At 40.9% G+C, this 16181-nt stretch overlaps 1 protein-coding gene across 2 annotated transcripts in view; it reads left to right on the top strand.

The window, feature by feature from the left end:
- The window catches only part of HTR2C (5-hydroxytryptamine receptor 2C), a 698015-nt gene that overhangs the window by 376569 nt on the left and 305265 nt on the right, over positions 1–16181 (top strand). Inside the window, exon 3 of one of the 2 annotated variants that reach the window (XM_089657982.1) lies at positions 658–766. The exons of the other annotated variant lie outside the window; for it this stretch is intronic. The gene's annotated coding sequence lies outside the window, so the exon portion shown is untranslated. The remainder of the gene's footprint in view (positions 1–657; positions 767–16181) is intronic. 2 annotated transcript variants of the gene reach the window in all.

Genomic DNA, 16181 nt, shown 5'->3' with positions numbered 1-16181 from the left:
ATTTAAAAAATATCTAAAATTCTGTTGTCATGTGACAGTATCAATGGAACATGGAGGAGATAACACTCTGCAAAGATATGAGATTCTTTGTTTTCAGAAGAACAAAATAGGTTAGTAGTGACAGTTGCATTACCTTTCTCCATCCACCATGTAATTTGCTTACACACATAAAGGGTATAAGCTGTTTCAAATCTTAGGGGTTACAGATACTGATCATCACTTAGGAGGGTTATTGAGGAATTTACACATGATTTGCAGATAGTAAACAGTGGCACACTTTACACCCACACATGTGTCAGGAAGATAACATTTATTTAGTAGTTTTGTTTATAAAATGTGATTTTCAAATTCATAATGAAAGAAAAACGAATGTGCACTGAAAGGTTGTGTTTTCTGTCCACTGAGTCAGTTACTAAAAACTATTATATAAATCCCAAACTTTCTGCTTTCCTCTGAAGCTAACATGGTAGAAAACTCTGCTGCTAATTAGGAAAATAAATAATTGACATTCTATTAATTGTCTAAAAGCTACAGACCTAGTCTTTCAGTATGTTTGGTTCTGCACAATTTTCAACCTTATTTATGTACAGCAGCAGAAAATCAGAAGCCAGTACATTCTAATAAAAAATAACTTTACTCTATGTGATTGCTTTAAAGGGGTCTAACGAGATTGCTGAAAATAATAATGGAATATAGGGAAAATTATCCATCAACACTAAGCAACAAGGACACAATAAAAGATAAATAAAAGAAGGCAATCATTAAGGTAAGTTATTTTATTTTTATGGTAACATACTGTACAACCAAATTCACAAATAAGAATGAGGATAGGTAAATTTCTATTTTTTTGTGTTGGTTTTCAGTCAGTTTAGATAACATGTACGAGAGAATTTAGCCTCTTCTCTAGCTGGGGACCCCCCTAAATAATGCTGCCCACTCCCCCATAACTAATCACTGTAGAAATGAAAAAGATATAGCAAAAAGCCCATTTACGCAGTGTGGTTATGGGACATGCCAGGTACCGAGTATTTTCGTTTTTAGATTGCCGAGTGAGAGGGTCCTTCTTTGTGTGCCTATGTGGCTGCCTCGGTGACGTGGACTTCTTTTTGGCTGTCCAGCAGCAGAAGCCTCTGACGCTTCAGAGAACTGCAGTGGCTTCATGTCTCACAATGAGTGGACTCCTTTGCCAGGGGCATAGACTTCAGTGCTGCTTCATTAGCTATCGGTACTTTGAACACATTACTTAAAGGGCACATTGGTAAATTGTTTTGAAATGTGTAGGCATTTGGGATGTCATCTTGATACTGATCCTGACTTTACTTTCTAACTAGTCATTGACCTGGAACAAGTATGCAGGATGGGAGCTTGGTTTATTTTATTTTAGTGAAGACAAAACCAGGATAACCACCTTGAAGTTTGTACTTTTAAAAGTAATTCATCAATGGCAGGTCCTAATATTTCTGTTCCTGTGGGTTCACTTTCAAATTCTGACACTCTAGTTGCAGGATGTAGGGGATTACTTCATCTTTTTGAAATATCAAGCCTGAAGTGATAATATGGAAAGTGGAATGTAGGTATTACCCAGAATGCCATTAACAATTGTCACCTCTAATAAATCAATGGAAATACAGTGTGAATGCAATCAAAATCAAAACATCCAGGACCATGAGATGTGCTTTGATGTGTCTAACAATCACATGGATAACTGGATTGCATGCTTGGTAGCATTATGTGTTCTCCAATGTCAAATACTACTACACTGTAGCGGAAAAACAGAAAACATGTTGGAGAAACACTGCAGCATGTTTGTTTTTTGTTTTGTTTGTTTTTTTTGTGGGGGGGGGGGGGGGGTAGAAAATACATAGGCGTGTACATAGACTTACAGAGCTCTCTATTTGGTTTTAAATAGTTTATGTAAATCAACATGACTTCCATGGATGGAGACTAATACATTTGTTCATTTTTCATACCTGAAATTAAATAAAACACAAGATATCTACTGCACCCTATTGTCAGGAGTCTGCACAGGAGATGACCAGATATATGCAGCTACACCAAGAAACTGAGACCAGACCATACATACACTATTTTGCCAAAAGTATTGGGATGCCTGCTTTTGGCAAAATACATGCACATGATCTTTAATGGCATCCCAGTCTTAGTATGTAGGGTTCAATATTGAGTTGACCCGCCCTTTGCAACTATAACAGCTTCAACTCTTTTGGGAAGGTTGTCCAAAAAGTTTAGGAGTGTGTCTATGGGAATGTTTGACCATTCTTCCAGAAACACATTTGTGGCACTGATGTCAGATGAGAAGGCCTGGCTCGCAGTCTCCGCTCTAATTCATCTCAAAGATGTTCTATCGGGTTGAGGTCAGGACTCTATGCAGACCTGTCAAGTTCCTCCAAACCAAACTCACTCATCCATGTCTTTATGGACCTTTCTTTGTGCACTGTCATGTTGGAACAGGAAGGGACCAACCCCAAACTGTTCCCACAAAGTTGGAAGCATGAAATTGTCCAAAATGACTTGGTATGTTGACGTCTTAAGAGCTCCCTTCACTGGAACTAAGGGGCCAAGCCCAAAATTTGAAAAACTACCCCACACCACAATCCCCCCTCCACCAACATTTACACTTGGCACAATGCAGTCAGGCAAGTATCGTTTTCCTGGCAACATCCAAACCCAGACACGTCCATTAGATTGCCAGTCAGAGAAGCATAATTTGTCACTTCAGAGAACGCGTCTCCACTGTTCTAGAGTCCAGTGGTGGCATGCTTTACATCACTGCATCCGACTCTTTGCATTGCACTTGGTGATGTAAGGCTTGGATGTAGCTGCTCGGCCATGTCAACCCATTCCATGAAGCTCTCTATGCACTGTTGTTGTGCTAAGCTGAAGGCCATACAAAGTGTGGAGGTCTTTAGCTATTTACTCTGCAGACAGTTGGCGACTTCTGCGCACTCCAGGCAAACGCTAAATCCATAACTAAAATACAAAAATGTGAACTGTTTTACCACCAAATAATTTTAAGTTTTGTTCAACTAGTGTTGAGATCCAGACATTCTTGCCAGACAGCATTTTCAGGTCTTGGACTTTTCAGCACACTACAGTGCAGTTAAGCGATACAGTCTGGTAATAGACCCACCCCGGCCTTTGATTGGACATTTAAAACACTAGCAGCACATTCTCAGGATTTCTGCACACTTCCTTCCCATAAGCAAGTTTTCTTCAAAACTACAAAGCTCTGACTGGCCTAGAGTGTCATTCCAACTTCTGAGCGCTGCTTTGTAGGGGACTGATTACAAAAGTTTGACAATTATACTAGTACTACTGTACATAAACATATTAAAGCTGTCCTCCAAATGTAAAAATCAAATGCAAAATTACATATAAGAGAACTGCTGTGCTTACTATACAGTATATATGTAATTTTGTCCATTCCATCCATGGATTTATAGAATATTGGTAGACAGCACATCCATTAACACCCTAAGTCCCCACTAACACATTAAGTCCCCTAGTGCACTCTATCATGATTTTATTCACATCAACCATTGAATATATTTGATGTTCTTAACCATTAAATGTTCATCTCACTTGAAGGCCTTTCTGAAACGTTTGTCTCAGCCACTCCTCAGTACACATTCAAGAATTTACCATTTGGTGAGTACTTCATTTGTTGCTATTAGAGAGTTAGCAGCCTAGGAACAGAACAGATATGCTTTTGTAAAGGAAAAAATAATTTTACATTTTCGTTTTAGATCTATCAAAACCAGCTTTCACTTTTATCAGTTCAGCGCTACACACATATCAGACATTTAGATCTCACTATTGTTATTGCGGACTCCTTCAGTGACCAAAAAGATGGCCACTTTTAAAGTTCAGTATCTCTTATCTCCATTGAAACTGCAAAGGAATACTGAGAGTCCTTTATAGGAAAGCCAGTGACACTGCTACTGTACATCAGGCTGTACTTTCTCTGCAAATGCATTGGGCAATGCAAAGGACTGTGCAAACTTTGCTAAGTACTTTTCACTTGTAACACCATTGATTTTTCTTTTTGTCTGTTTTGTCATTTTTGTTTGTTATGTTTTCTAGCACGGTTTTTCTTTTCTTTTTATTAAAACAATTTCTAAATCATTAGGCCGAATCTCTGAAATTCAGAAAAAAAGAATATATATCTCATTGAAGATAACTATCATATTTAACCCTGTTTCTTCCCTTCTAAGTGTGGTAACAAGTGCCACAAACATTTTTTAAAGGTTGTAATTGCTACAGTGGATGCTGTGAGTGGTGCATGTTTCAGTTAAACATGGGTGGTGCCTATCATTTGACTACGTACAAGATTAATTGTGGAGGTAACCTGCCATAGTGATGTTCACTTTTGGTATGCTGGTGCTTATATTGTTGTCCCATAAGTTGGAAAATCTTTACACGGAGCGAGGCTGAGGGTGCAATGCATCCCAGCCACCTCCCTTCCCCAGCTTTTGACTGGGAAATGAAGGAGCGGTGGCAGACTTCTCTCTTTTACTGTATTAGAGTTTTGATTCTCCTACTTCTAATCCACGTTTTACTATACAGGGCATTACAAGAGAGTGATATATTGCGAGAGTCAGATATTTAAAACCACATTTGATGTTTTTATTGAATACAAAACTGCATTAAAGAGGGGTTTTTTTACCTCTGCTCTGAGTTTAATGTCTGATTTAATGAGACTAATTGAGCAAAGTCAAAGGTTTTCTTTAGTCTAGTCTACACCCGCCTAAGCTTTTACCTCAACGACAACAACCTCCTCGATCCCCTACAGTCCGGCTTCCGTCCCCTACACTCCACCGAAACTGCCTTACTCAAACTCTCCAACGACCTGCTAACCGCCAAAGCTAATGGCCACTATTCAGTGCTCCTACTCTTTGACCTCTCTGCGGCCTTCGACACAGTCGACCACCCCCTCCTCCTCAAAAAACTACACTCCCTCGGCCTCAGAGATTCTGCTCTCTCCTGGCTCTCATCCTACCTGTCACAACGCTCTTTCAGCGTTACCTATAATGCTACCACCTCCCCCTCACTCCCCCTCTCTGTTGGAGTCCCTCAAGGCTCCGTCCTCGGGCCCCTTCTCTTCTCCATCTACACCTCCTCCCTTGGCCAACTCATGCACTCTCACGGCTTCAACTACCACCTCTATGCCGACAACACACAAATCTATCTCTCAACCCCCCACCTCACCCCCTCGGTCTCCACCCGAATCACACACCTACTGAGCGACATATCAGACTGGATGTCGCTCCACTTCCTTAAACTGAAGCTCTCCAAAACCGAGTTTCTTGTCTTCCCCCCAGCCCGGACACCACCCCCCATTGACTTCTCCATCATATCCAACAACGCCACCATCAAACCCGCCCCGCAGGCCAGAGTACTTGGTGTCATTCCGGACTCCAACCTATCCTTCCAGCCCCAAGTCCAATCTTTACCAAACTCGTGCAGACTCCACCTTCGCAACATCGCCAAAATATGCACGTTCCTAACCCCAGAAACCACTAAACAGCTCATCCACTCCCTCATCGTATCACGACTCGACTACTGCAACTCCCTCCTCACTGGCCTGCCTCGCTGCTGGCTATCCCCGCTTCAGTCGATCCTGAATATGGCTGTCAGACTCATTCACCTTTCCAACCGCTCCATTTCCGCCACCCCCCTCTGCCAATCCCTCCACTGGCTTCCGATTGCGCAACGGATCAAATTAAAATCCTAACACTGACGTACAAAGCCTTCCAACACACTGCCCCGAACTACATCACTGACCTAATATCCAAGTACCGCCCAGCATGCACACTCCGCTCCTCACAAGACCTCCTTCTCTCTAGTTCCCTGGTCTCCTCCTCCCATGCCCGCCTCCAGGACTTCTCCAGGGTGTCACCCATCCTCTGGAACTTCCTGCCCCAGCCCATCAGATTATCACCTACTCTCCTCTCCTTTAGGCGCACCCTGAAAACCCATCTCTTCAGGGAAGCCTACCCCACCCGCTGCTAACTTGCCGACCTCCACTCTTCCTACCACTCCATCCCCCACAGCTATCTCCTCCTGTGCCACCATCCCCTCCCTCCTAGATTGTAAGCTCGAAAGAGCAGGGCCCTTGATCCCCTCATGTTTTGCATTGTATTGGTATTGTTCTGTCACATGTTCTGTCCCCCTTTGTAATGTACAGCGCTGAGCGAACCATTGGCGCTTTATAAATACTGTATAATAATAATAAAGACCCCCCAGATGCTAATATTAACCTTTGCTGTGCTCTGCTTCTGAAGCTGTTGGGAAATACCTAGTGCTTCTGGGAATGAAGAGGCATGTGGCTGCCTCCCGGAATGAAGAGCTCAGGCCTGAGCATACATTGGCTAGCCACCAATACTGTCATGTAAGGTAGGGTAGAAATCATTACCTTATGTAGAACTTAAATGCCCAATTGACAAATGTAGTTGGCAAGCAATCATAACAAAAGTAAGTATCAGTGAATTTGGGAAGGGTTGTTCGTAAACCTCTTCTAAAGTTCATTTTAATGATTAGATAAATAATTATTTTTATCATATTTGCCTGAGGTTTAGATTTTAGTGAGGTCAAAGAAAGACTAATAATGTGGAGAAATAGCTTTGATCATTACCTGCAATAATTTGGCTGTGAAGGAGTTAACTAGACAAGGAAAACATTTTAGGACTCTCTCTTAGGGCTTATTTACACAGATCTTGGTGGGTCACTTTTCAGAGGCTATTTGAAAGACTGTGAGGAGGCATTATGTAGCCTCATCACCACTTCTTTAACCCCTATAAACCCACACCACTGTGTATGGCATGCGGTTGGGACATGGACTTGTTTAATTGAATAGGTCATTTTCAGTGGGCAGCACTTCCTGCTGATTGAAAAGGGGAGATCATTTTTGCCACACCTCTATGCAAAGCAGGATAGCCCTGGCATGTGTACAACCCTGCCTTTGCAGATAAAAGGGGAGCGGTTGGGGGCAGTAATAATACATTTTACCTGTGCATTTTTACTACTCCCTAATCGCAAGTGCGAACAAGACCTCACTGGATGCCGGTCATTTCCTATGTTATGGAAAAATTAAATTAAATCTTTTACAGTAAATTTGCCGTGTCATTGTCCTTTTTCTCTGAAACAAAAAGACCATTTGGTGTCTTAGAATTGTATAGGTTTGAGTGACAATAAGCAGGCCCCTGTCATTCTGGGGAGTCCCGCCTTATGTGCTATCACCCACCTCTTTACCTAGACCTGTTTTGCTGCCCTTATACTGCAATTTTTGTTCAAATATTAGAATTTTACAGGATGTGCTTGACTCAAGGACTGCACAAAAAAAGCAAAATTATAAAGTATTTTTTTACGACAGAAATATCCTTGGCATTAATATCACTTTCTCAGGATGACACATTGATTGTGGGCTGCTGCATTTAAAAAGAAAAAAGAGTCGTGTTCATGTTCTATAAAAAGAAAGGCTCAAGTTTTGTTTGATGTCAGCAACATATCTGTAAAGCTTTTTTCTTGATGAATAATAGCAAAAATGCCCTTGTGTAAAATTGCAAGCGCCAAATATAACTACAGACACAACTTACATACTGTTTAAATTCCTTTTAAAGAACATTTTATGGTACATACAATTACAGTCTGGTAATAATGTTTTGAAAGTTCACATCCAAGAAAGCTTGTTCAGAAATCTGAAAATGCTCATTGCCATCTTCATAATGAGGCAGATGGATGAAAGCATATGGATATGTATAACGTTCTTTGTGATGCTGTGCCGCTTCACAGTCACAGCTAAAAGCTGTCACAGCGGTGTTTCAGAAGATACAGATTACTACATGGTCTCCAGCCGTAAGTGCATACACACTGATTTAAAGTGCCCAGCCAGGCTAAAGTGAAAGGGTCACTTAAAGAGAAACTATGTCCACAATAAAAATAATATATATGATGCAGCCTGTCAATAGCATTTATACCCTTTTTTGGTTTTTATTAGCACCCCATAATTAGGGTTGCCACCTCATCCCTTTAAAACCAAACACATTAATTACACAGGTTCTGAGCCTAATCTATTGCAGATAAGACACTAAGTGAGTTTAATTATCACCTTAATCAGCCACAGAACCTGTGTAATTAATATGTATTTGTTTTTAAAGGGATGAGGAGGCAACCCTACCCATAACATAACTTTCACACTCACCTGTTCTATGCTCTAGCACCACTTTTTTTGTCTTTGTGAGGCCTCTGGTGGCAGCCAATCATCCTCTGCCAGCACCTCAGCCGAACCATGGCCAGACTTTGTCTTAAAGGGCCGGCATGTGTTTTCTTAGCATTTAGGCAAAGCATCCACATGCAGGAGCCAGACCCCCTGTGTTCCCAAGTGACTTGTCCAAAGTCCTCCTGTGCTTTGTAGTATTCTCTGCATGACCTAGTATTCCCAATATCTGTGTAGCCTGTATCCAGCTCCTGAATGTCTCCATAGTCCCAGCAATTCCCACTGTCATCAGTTAGTCCAGCCTTTTTATCTCTGCATTCTCCAGCCTGTGATCCAGAGTTTACTCATGTGATCCTCGTGTTTCTAAGTCTGCATCCTGCTCCAGTGACCACGTGCAGTCCTGTCAGCCTCCAGACTTCCTTCTCCACTGTGTCTTCCTCTGCACTTCAGTCTGTTACCTGCTTTTCTGCATTAGTGTATTTGCCTGTGAGTTCCAGTGGGCCTCACATCACCATCAGCACATGTGCATTGTATGCCGCTATGTGTTCCAATCCTACTGTCTTACCTACTGCCTTAAGTAGCCAGTACCCCAACGATGCAAATGACTTTCACCTTCCCTTTCTAGTTGCTTGCTTCTTTGAGTTAGAAGACTGAAACCTGGGTTTTGCCTGCAGCATAACATCTCCACTTCCAGGAGCTCTGGTGAAGACCAGGCGGTACCTTAGATTTTGCACCTCAGCCCTTTCCATGACTCTCACCAGCACTTATAAAGCAGGTGTTCTCTGTGTCTCTTCTGTGGCTTTCACCACCATCTGCAGAGCTGCTACAACAGAAGTCTTGATTATCCACTCTGCCCCTTGTGGGAGCAGATGCTCTGTCCATGACAATAGAATTATTACCTGTTGTCCATTCCATAAGATTATTTTTTCTCTCCTTCCTTTTACAGACCAAGGTTGTTCATCAATAGTAGCAGTTAGTTACATGAAGTTCCAGTTTCTGATGATCATAGCACCTGTCAATCAACCAGCAGGAGACATTAACTGCATTAGAATAGATAAAAATACAGCTAACTGTAGTTTAAACAGGAGGGTGACAAAGTTCCTATAGCTTGGGAACTGGTAGGACAGTGTTGTCAGTCTACTGAAGGAAGGCCTCAGAGCAAACAGAAACTAGCAGGATCAACAAATATTTACTAAACATTTTTATACAACAATATAAAAAAAAACCTTGCACATTTTTTATGGGTTGACATACATTATAACTCCCATCTACCCTCCCACTAGCATGTCTCTACATTTTGTCACTTCTGCACCACTCTGTTCAGCTGCCAGGACCAGTGAAAGAAAGATCAAAATTAATATCAATCACAGAGCTATGCACTCTGTACCCATGTGACAGTACTGGGCCAATTAGGAGGCACCTAGTGCTGCCAAATGAGTCATATGCTTACACTTAACCAGAAGTGATGGGTAACTTCACTTTCAACCTGGTGGCCAATTGGTGTAATGTGGAAAAAGTGAGTACATGCTTCTGTAATGGGGGAGAGTCAAATTACTCTTTCCATTTGCCTCGCAGGGGAAAATAAAAGGGCTATTTTAATTTTTCACTTCCTTGTTGTCTTTATTTTTGGTAAAATCAAAATTGATAATAATCCCTAATGGGAGTAAAGGCAGCAATAAAATAATGTATGTTTACAGTTCTTAATCTTTTCTGATATCAGCCTCTAAGTAATCAGCTGTAAAACAATATTCCACCCAGGGCTGATGTGTTGTTATACTTTCATTGCCCAATTACAGGATGGGTCAGGTTTTAGACCAAACTGTGCTCTGTTATTCAACTAAAGTATAATCCTAAAGCAGGGTACAGGAAGTGCAATACCTGGGTGGGCTATATGCAAGAGTGCCTGGATCACAAAATTGGAAGTCACAAAAAAAGGGAATTCCAAATCTGTTGGGAGGAAAAATAATTCCCATTATGTATTTCAGCTTTGTTTTTTAATGGCCTGCAAGGAGTTGAAATGAAAACTTCCCTTACTGCATTAGTACTCTACTGTAATTCACTAAAACATTTCCCTGATGTGCTGTTGATTCACTGATGTTTATCTCACTGCATCTCACACACAGTGATAAGCTTTAAAGGCATAGCTCACCTTCACCAAAAAAACTTCCTATGCAGCTAAGGAGCACCTGTAGATACTGTAAACCACATTGTGCATATTTGACCAAAGTTAATTAATGTCCTTGTTATATGTGTAGGCCATTTATGTACCTTATGAAGCCTGGCCAATAAACTCCCAGAGCTTTCATCATTGCATCCCACCTTGTTGTTAGGACATTGCTAAGACACTCCCAACTGATTCAAATCCCCTCATGTGCACTCTCAATCCCCTGTCACAGTAGCTCTGAGATCAACTATGCTGCAACGGATGAGATAGTGGACCACTCCTGTGGTGGTGAGGATGAGCAGTAAGGACTGGAAGTGTCTTAGCAATTTCCTAGCAACATTAAAGATGGGATGCTGCCATCTCTGTTTTCTTGGCCAGTCTTCTAAAGGTACAATACTTAAATGGCCCACACCTATAGCAAGGGGATTATACAACTTTAGTAAACGCTGCACAGTTTGTTTTTATAGACAGAATTTCCTTTCCCGCATAGGCAGTTTTTTGGTAAGGCTTCATGCACACTGAGCGTTAAAAATGCTGCTTTTTGGGGTGTCTGGCATTTTTTTTTGTCCACGCACACATAGCCATTTAGAGACAGGGCATGTAGAGGCGGAAAAAACAAAAAAACACTGTCAGCACATCCAGAAGTAGCAGAGTTTGGGCAGAAAAATGCTTATCATGTGTATACGCGTCTAAACAAGCATTAACGCTAGACAAGTCAAGGGCTTGAGTGTTAATTTGTTTCAATAGCCAGATTAATCATTTATTTATGAAACTAAGTAATGCCCACATGCATGACACACCCTATACCCATGTGTAGTCGCATTTTCATGCGTCAAGTATTTTTCCTTCCCAAAACACTGCTGCCAGGAGGAAAAACATTTAGGAGAGCTAGGCAAATGCCCTGTGTTCATGAGGCCTAAAGGTAAACGAACTCCTTAGCCCCTTCCCTTCTGCCCATTCAACATAGACGACAGATGGGAAGCTTTGTCAATGTGGGCTAACGTACCTGTACCTAAAGCCCACATCGATGGCTCCTGAACACACACCCTGGAGCCCGATGATTGGTGTGTCACCCGGACACAGCTGATTGAATTACTGCTGTGTCCGGACGATCACATGGTGTTTTATAATGTGACTGCTGTGACCAATCACAGCACTGACATAGTAAACAATGGAAAGTGAAAGTAAAGATTGCTTCTCTCTGCTCTCAATGTGAGAGCAGAGAGGAGCGATCCTGCAGTGTGTGAGTGTACAGCAGTATGTCAGGCTGCTTGTACACTCACACTGCTGTTCCAGCTTCTCCAATGTCCCTGATCACTGCCCCAGTATATACACCATACATGCAGCCAATCCCTGTCACCTGTTCTAGGGTCACAAAAACACCCCTATACACCATACCAATGTTCTTATCATAGCCATACCAGTGTCCTGATCACCGCAATACACCAAACTAACACCCTGCTCACTGCCATATGCCATACCAGCACCCTGATCACTGCCATATGCTATACCAGCACCCTGATCACTGCCATACACAATAAAAGCACCCTGATCACTGCCATAAACCATACCAGCACCCTGATCACTGACATACACTACAAAAGCACCCTGGTCACCTCCATATACCATACTAGCATCCTGATCATCACCATAACCCATGCCAGCATCCTGATCACCACCATGCCCCACATCAGCATCATGATCACCCCATATGCCATACCAGCGTCCTGATCGCTGAGATATCCTATACCAGTGTCCTCATCACCGCTATACCTCATATCAGCATTCATAATCTCCTCCATTAATCAATTTTCAAATATATATCCCATAGTTTGTAGACTCTATAGCTTTCACACAGACTAAATAATTTACACTGTGTTGGGTTACAAAAATGTAGCAAGATATATTTTGGCATAAATTTATGAAGAAAAAATATTTATTTGCAAAATTTTAGAACGAAAACTAAGCAAAAAATATTTTTTGTTCAAACTTTTTGGTATTTTTTTCATTTATATAGCAAAAAATAAAAAAAAATGGTGATCAAATACCACCAAAAGAAAGCTCTATCTGTTTCTATCGGTCTCATATTCTCCCTTTTAGTCTGTTAAATATACAATTGAAAGCAGTTTGTTGTATCTGTTAATCATAAGTGCAAAAAAATACTTTTTAATCCTGAGAGAAAACGTGATGGCTTCCTGTGATTTGTTATCTGTTAGCATTATTCCTGGCTATCTCTGTTGAATACAAAACACCTGCCCATCCACCCCCTTCTTCCCATATTAGAAGGAGAGGGTGAAGTGTTTTGCAGTCCTGTCCTAGGGTGACGACATTAAGTCTCCATGGATTTGTTATAGTCAGAAAAGAACGTGTCGCCCTATGACAGGAAGTGTGTTGCTAGTAGGTTCACCAAGTGACAAATAAAGGAAAAAGCCAATCATTACATCTCAGAAATGGTAATCAGCAATATGTTACATTTTGTTAGGATTAGATAGTCTTTAATATTATTTGCAGCGTATTTGTAAAGTCATTTGCGCTATGGATATCTAGGCAAGATTTAACAAGGAAGAACAAGAAAGAGCAGCAGGAAGGCAACACACTGCATAAGAAAGCTGAGCCAACACTCCGGATGAACAGCTCAGAACATTTTTTTTCCTGACAGCTACCCAGAGTTTGCTGTACTTGCTAGAATTGATTCTGTAAAAGAATTCTAAAGGTGAAGCTGGGCCTTATTGAACATTGTTCAAAAATTAAAAAAGAACATTCAAAGTGCAGGCTGCATTTTGCCAGGTTACTGCTTTATGCACTTACGTTTAATTAGCACGTATTAAAAAAAAACATTGAATATACTACTTTAATTAGTCATACCCTTCTTGTTTAAAGAACTAACTTTAACAATTTGACATTGAAATACCTCCATGTCAGCATAATTTTGTTTTATGCTCGCTCAGTGTGAATATAGCCAAAGAAATGCTGTATTTTGTATTATTTAGTCTGCTACGTATGCAGTCAGCCATCAAAAAGTCAAATGCATTATTTTATCTAGATTCTTGCTGGAAGGGAGAACAATTCTCAACATACTCCAGGTCTTCTGGGAAATTCTATACCCATTCAGCAGAAATTCCTGGCACAAAGTTATGCTAATTGGAAAGATAACTTTATGACAAGTTTTCACCTTGATGTGTAATTTAAAAAAAGAAGGTACATTTGATGTATTAACTGTAATATGTATTTTCCAATTATTACCCCTTTTTTATTGCATTACTTGAGCTATTCAGCAGGAAGAAAAAAACTTGCTTAGTTGGTAAATACTTCAGACCAATAGACAAACACAAAAGCATTTTTCAAACAGAATTCTCATTAACTTCTGACATTTTATGTATGTTGCATTTAACTAAAGTGCTGAATAAACACAATACATTTCACACAATTCTAAGCATGACATAGTAAAGAAAAAGAAAAGAAAAAGTAATTACACAGGATTGTATTGCACAGTCTGCATTTTTTTAATAAAAATCAATTAAATAATTACGAGATAGATACCACCTTTTAAGTAATGGTTAGAAAATTAAATAAAGATCTGACTGGTTGCCATAGTAATTTGTCCAATTTTTCCTTTGTTATGGTTCCATGAAATGTACCAGAACCTTACTTCTGGTATCTATTAGTGCACAGAATCTGGAGAAATAAGACATAAGTACAAAGACAAGTGATTAAGTTTACATTAGTGAGGAAACGTTTTGGGATTGGGGTTAAAGGGGGGTTAGACTAATGGTTTGTGTTTGGTTTATAGGAAGGGTTGGTATTAGGGTTATAGGGGAGGGTCAGAGTAAGTGACAGAATTACAGTTACAAGGAGAGCTAGTGTTAGGGTTTACATGGAAGGTTAACATAAGGGTTAGTGTTGGGAACAGGGGTGTATCTACCGCCTAGAGAGGCATTTTTTTGGGGGGGCATCTGTGGCGGCATTGCTCAGAGGGAAGGGAACTGGATTTGTGTCTCAACTATGAGACTCTGAAGTAGGGCCGGGTGCTGCTGATAGAACCATTTGTGCTATGACCGAGATAGCCAGGCAGAGACTTATACAGAGAGGATGGGAGATGAGCCTACAGCAGAGGATAGATGACACCCTTGGGGGGATGGGGGGAGGAGGTCACATCCTTAGATCTCAGGAGTTCATGCTGGGACTTGTAGTCCTTCACTTTTGGGGGGCGGGATCCCCCAACTAGCGAAGGTCTACAGGTCCCAAGCATGAGCCTGTGAGATCTAAGAGGTCACATCCTCAGCTCTGAGGAGTTCATGCTGGGATTTGTCTGTGCTGCTTGCACTTTTAGTTTCTGGAGGCCATGGTGGTACAAGTCCCCCAGGGGCCCTGCATGGCCACATTGTCCTCCCCCCCATCTTTGTGATCATGAAAAATCTCTGACTGTTTTCACCGATCCGTCACTCTGCCACCACTGTCTCCAATTTAGATGTGGGGGCACCCACTTTTAGTCTTGTCTAGGGCAGCACAAAACCAAAATACACCACTGGTTGGGAATGGTGAAGGGAGAGTGAGAACTAGTGTTAGGGTTAAAGGGAGGGCTGTAGTGAGGGTTATTGTTAAAGTTACTGGGGGTTAGAGTGAAGGCTAGTGTTAGCCCTTCTTGTCATCCTACCTCCAAACCTCCCTAAAGTTCTAATATGAGGGCAAATTTAAGACAGGGTATTGCTCACAATGTGGGCAGAGGAGCTCTCTTCTAAAAACTACCAGAGCTGAAATTTCGATCCTAAAAGCCTGTGTATCAAAAAGAGTCTGATTTGCGAAAATTATTGATACCTTCATATTCTTCTCTCTGAGCATTCTACATGCTTATCAGTTTTGTCTTGGAAAGAATAAAGATGTTCCTCGCAATACATCATTACTACTCATTATTCCATGATCCCTGTATGTATATTTGGAAAATGGTGATAGCACAGTCCTAAATATGTGTGCCTGCAGTTTTAAGGACCTTGGTTACTGTTCAACCTGGATCCTTGCTGCATGGTTTTGCATGTTCTACCACTGTTGTTTGAGAGTGCTCTATATCCTCTAACAATCCATAAATATGCTGGTAGGTTAAATGGCTTTGGTTAAAATGGGTCATAACTTACATGTGACTGTAGTGATAGTACACAGAATTTCAGCTCTTCTGTCAAGGGATTGATGTGAGTGTCGATATGTGCTCTATGAACTGATGCATCATTTTGTTACACTTCATAAATAAAATAAGATATCTGTATTGATTCTCTAACATGATGTATCACATTTCCAAACCTTGGTGGCTGTGGGCACCAGAGGACCAAATTTTTCAGATCTTCTCATAATCATAGAGAGCAAAACAAGTGCTGTGCTTCTTTATCTGTTATAAAATAATCCTGCCTGTGCTTTTTCCTTATAATCTGGAAAATAAGTACTGAATGGTTGGCGGACACTGAGGACTTGGAAACAATACACCTACAATCTATTTGATTTCTTTGGTCAATTTCTCTGCTTATGGGGTATTTAAAAGTAGAACCTTAAGCAAAACTTTTTTTTAGATTTTGGATAGAGTAAAGGAGGGTTATTATCGCTGTCACGTTTATTTTTAAATAAATGTCCCATAGGAGAGATTTCCCTTCACTATTTGTCCCATAGTCAAAACAGGAAGTGAGGGGATATCCCTTCAAAGTGAGTGAATCACAGGATGTCACCAGTATTAGTGTCCCCATTGGAATATCTCCCCTCTATTACTGTTCTGGTGTCAACCCAAAATTTGCAATATTCTTT

This window comes from Staurois parvus, unplaced genomic scaffold (genome assembly GCF_062004578.1).
Source record: "Staurois parvus isolate SC_StPar_1 unplaced genomic scaffold, SC_StPar_1.0 ptg001045l, whole genome shotgun sequence".
Taxonomy (NCBI): domain Eukaryota; kingdom Metazoa; phylum Chordata; class Amphibia; order Anura; family Ranidae; genus Staurois; species Staurois parvus.
This window is presented reverse-complemented; position numbering and strand designations above follow the sequence as displayed.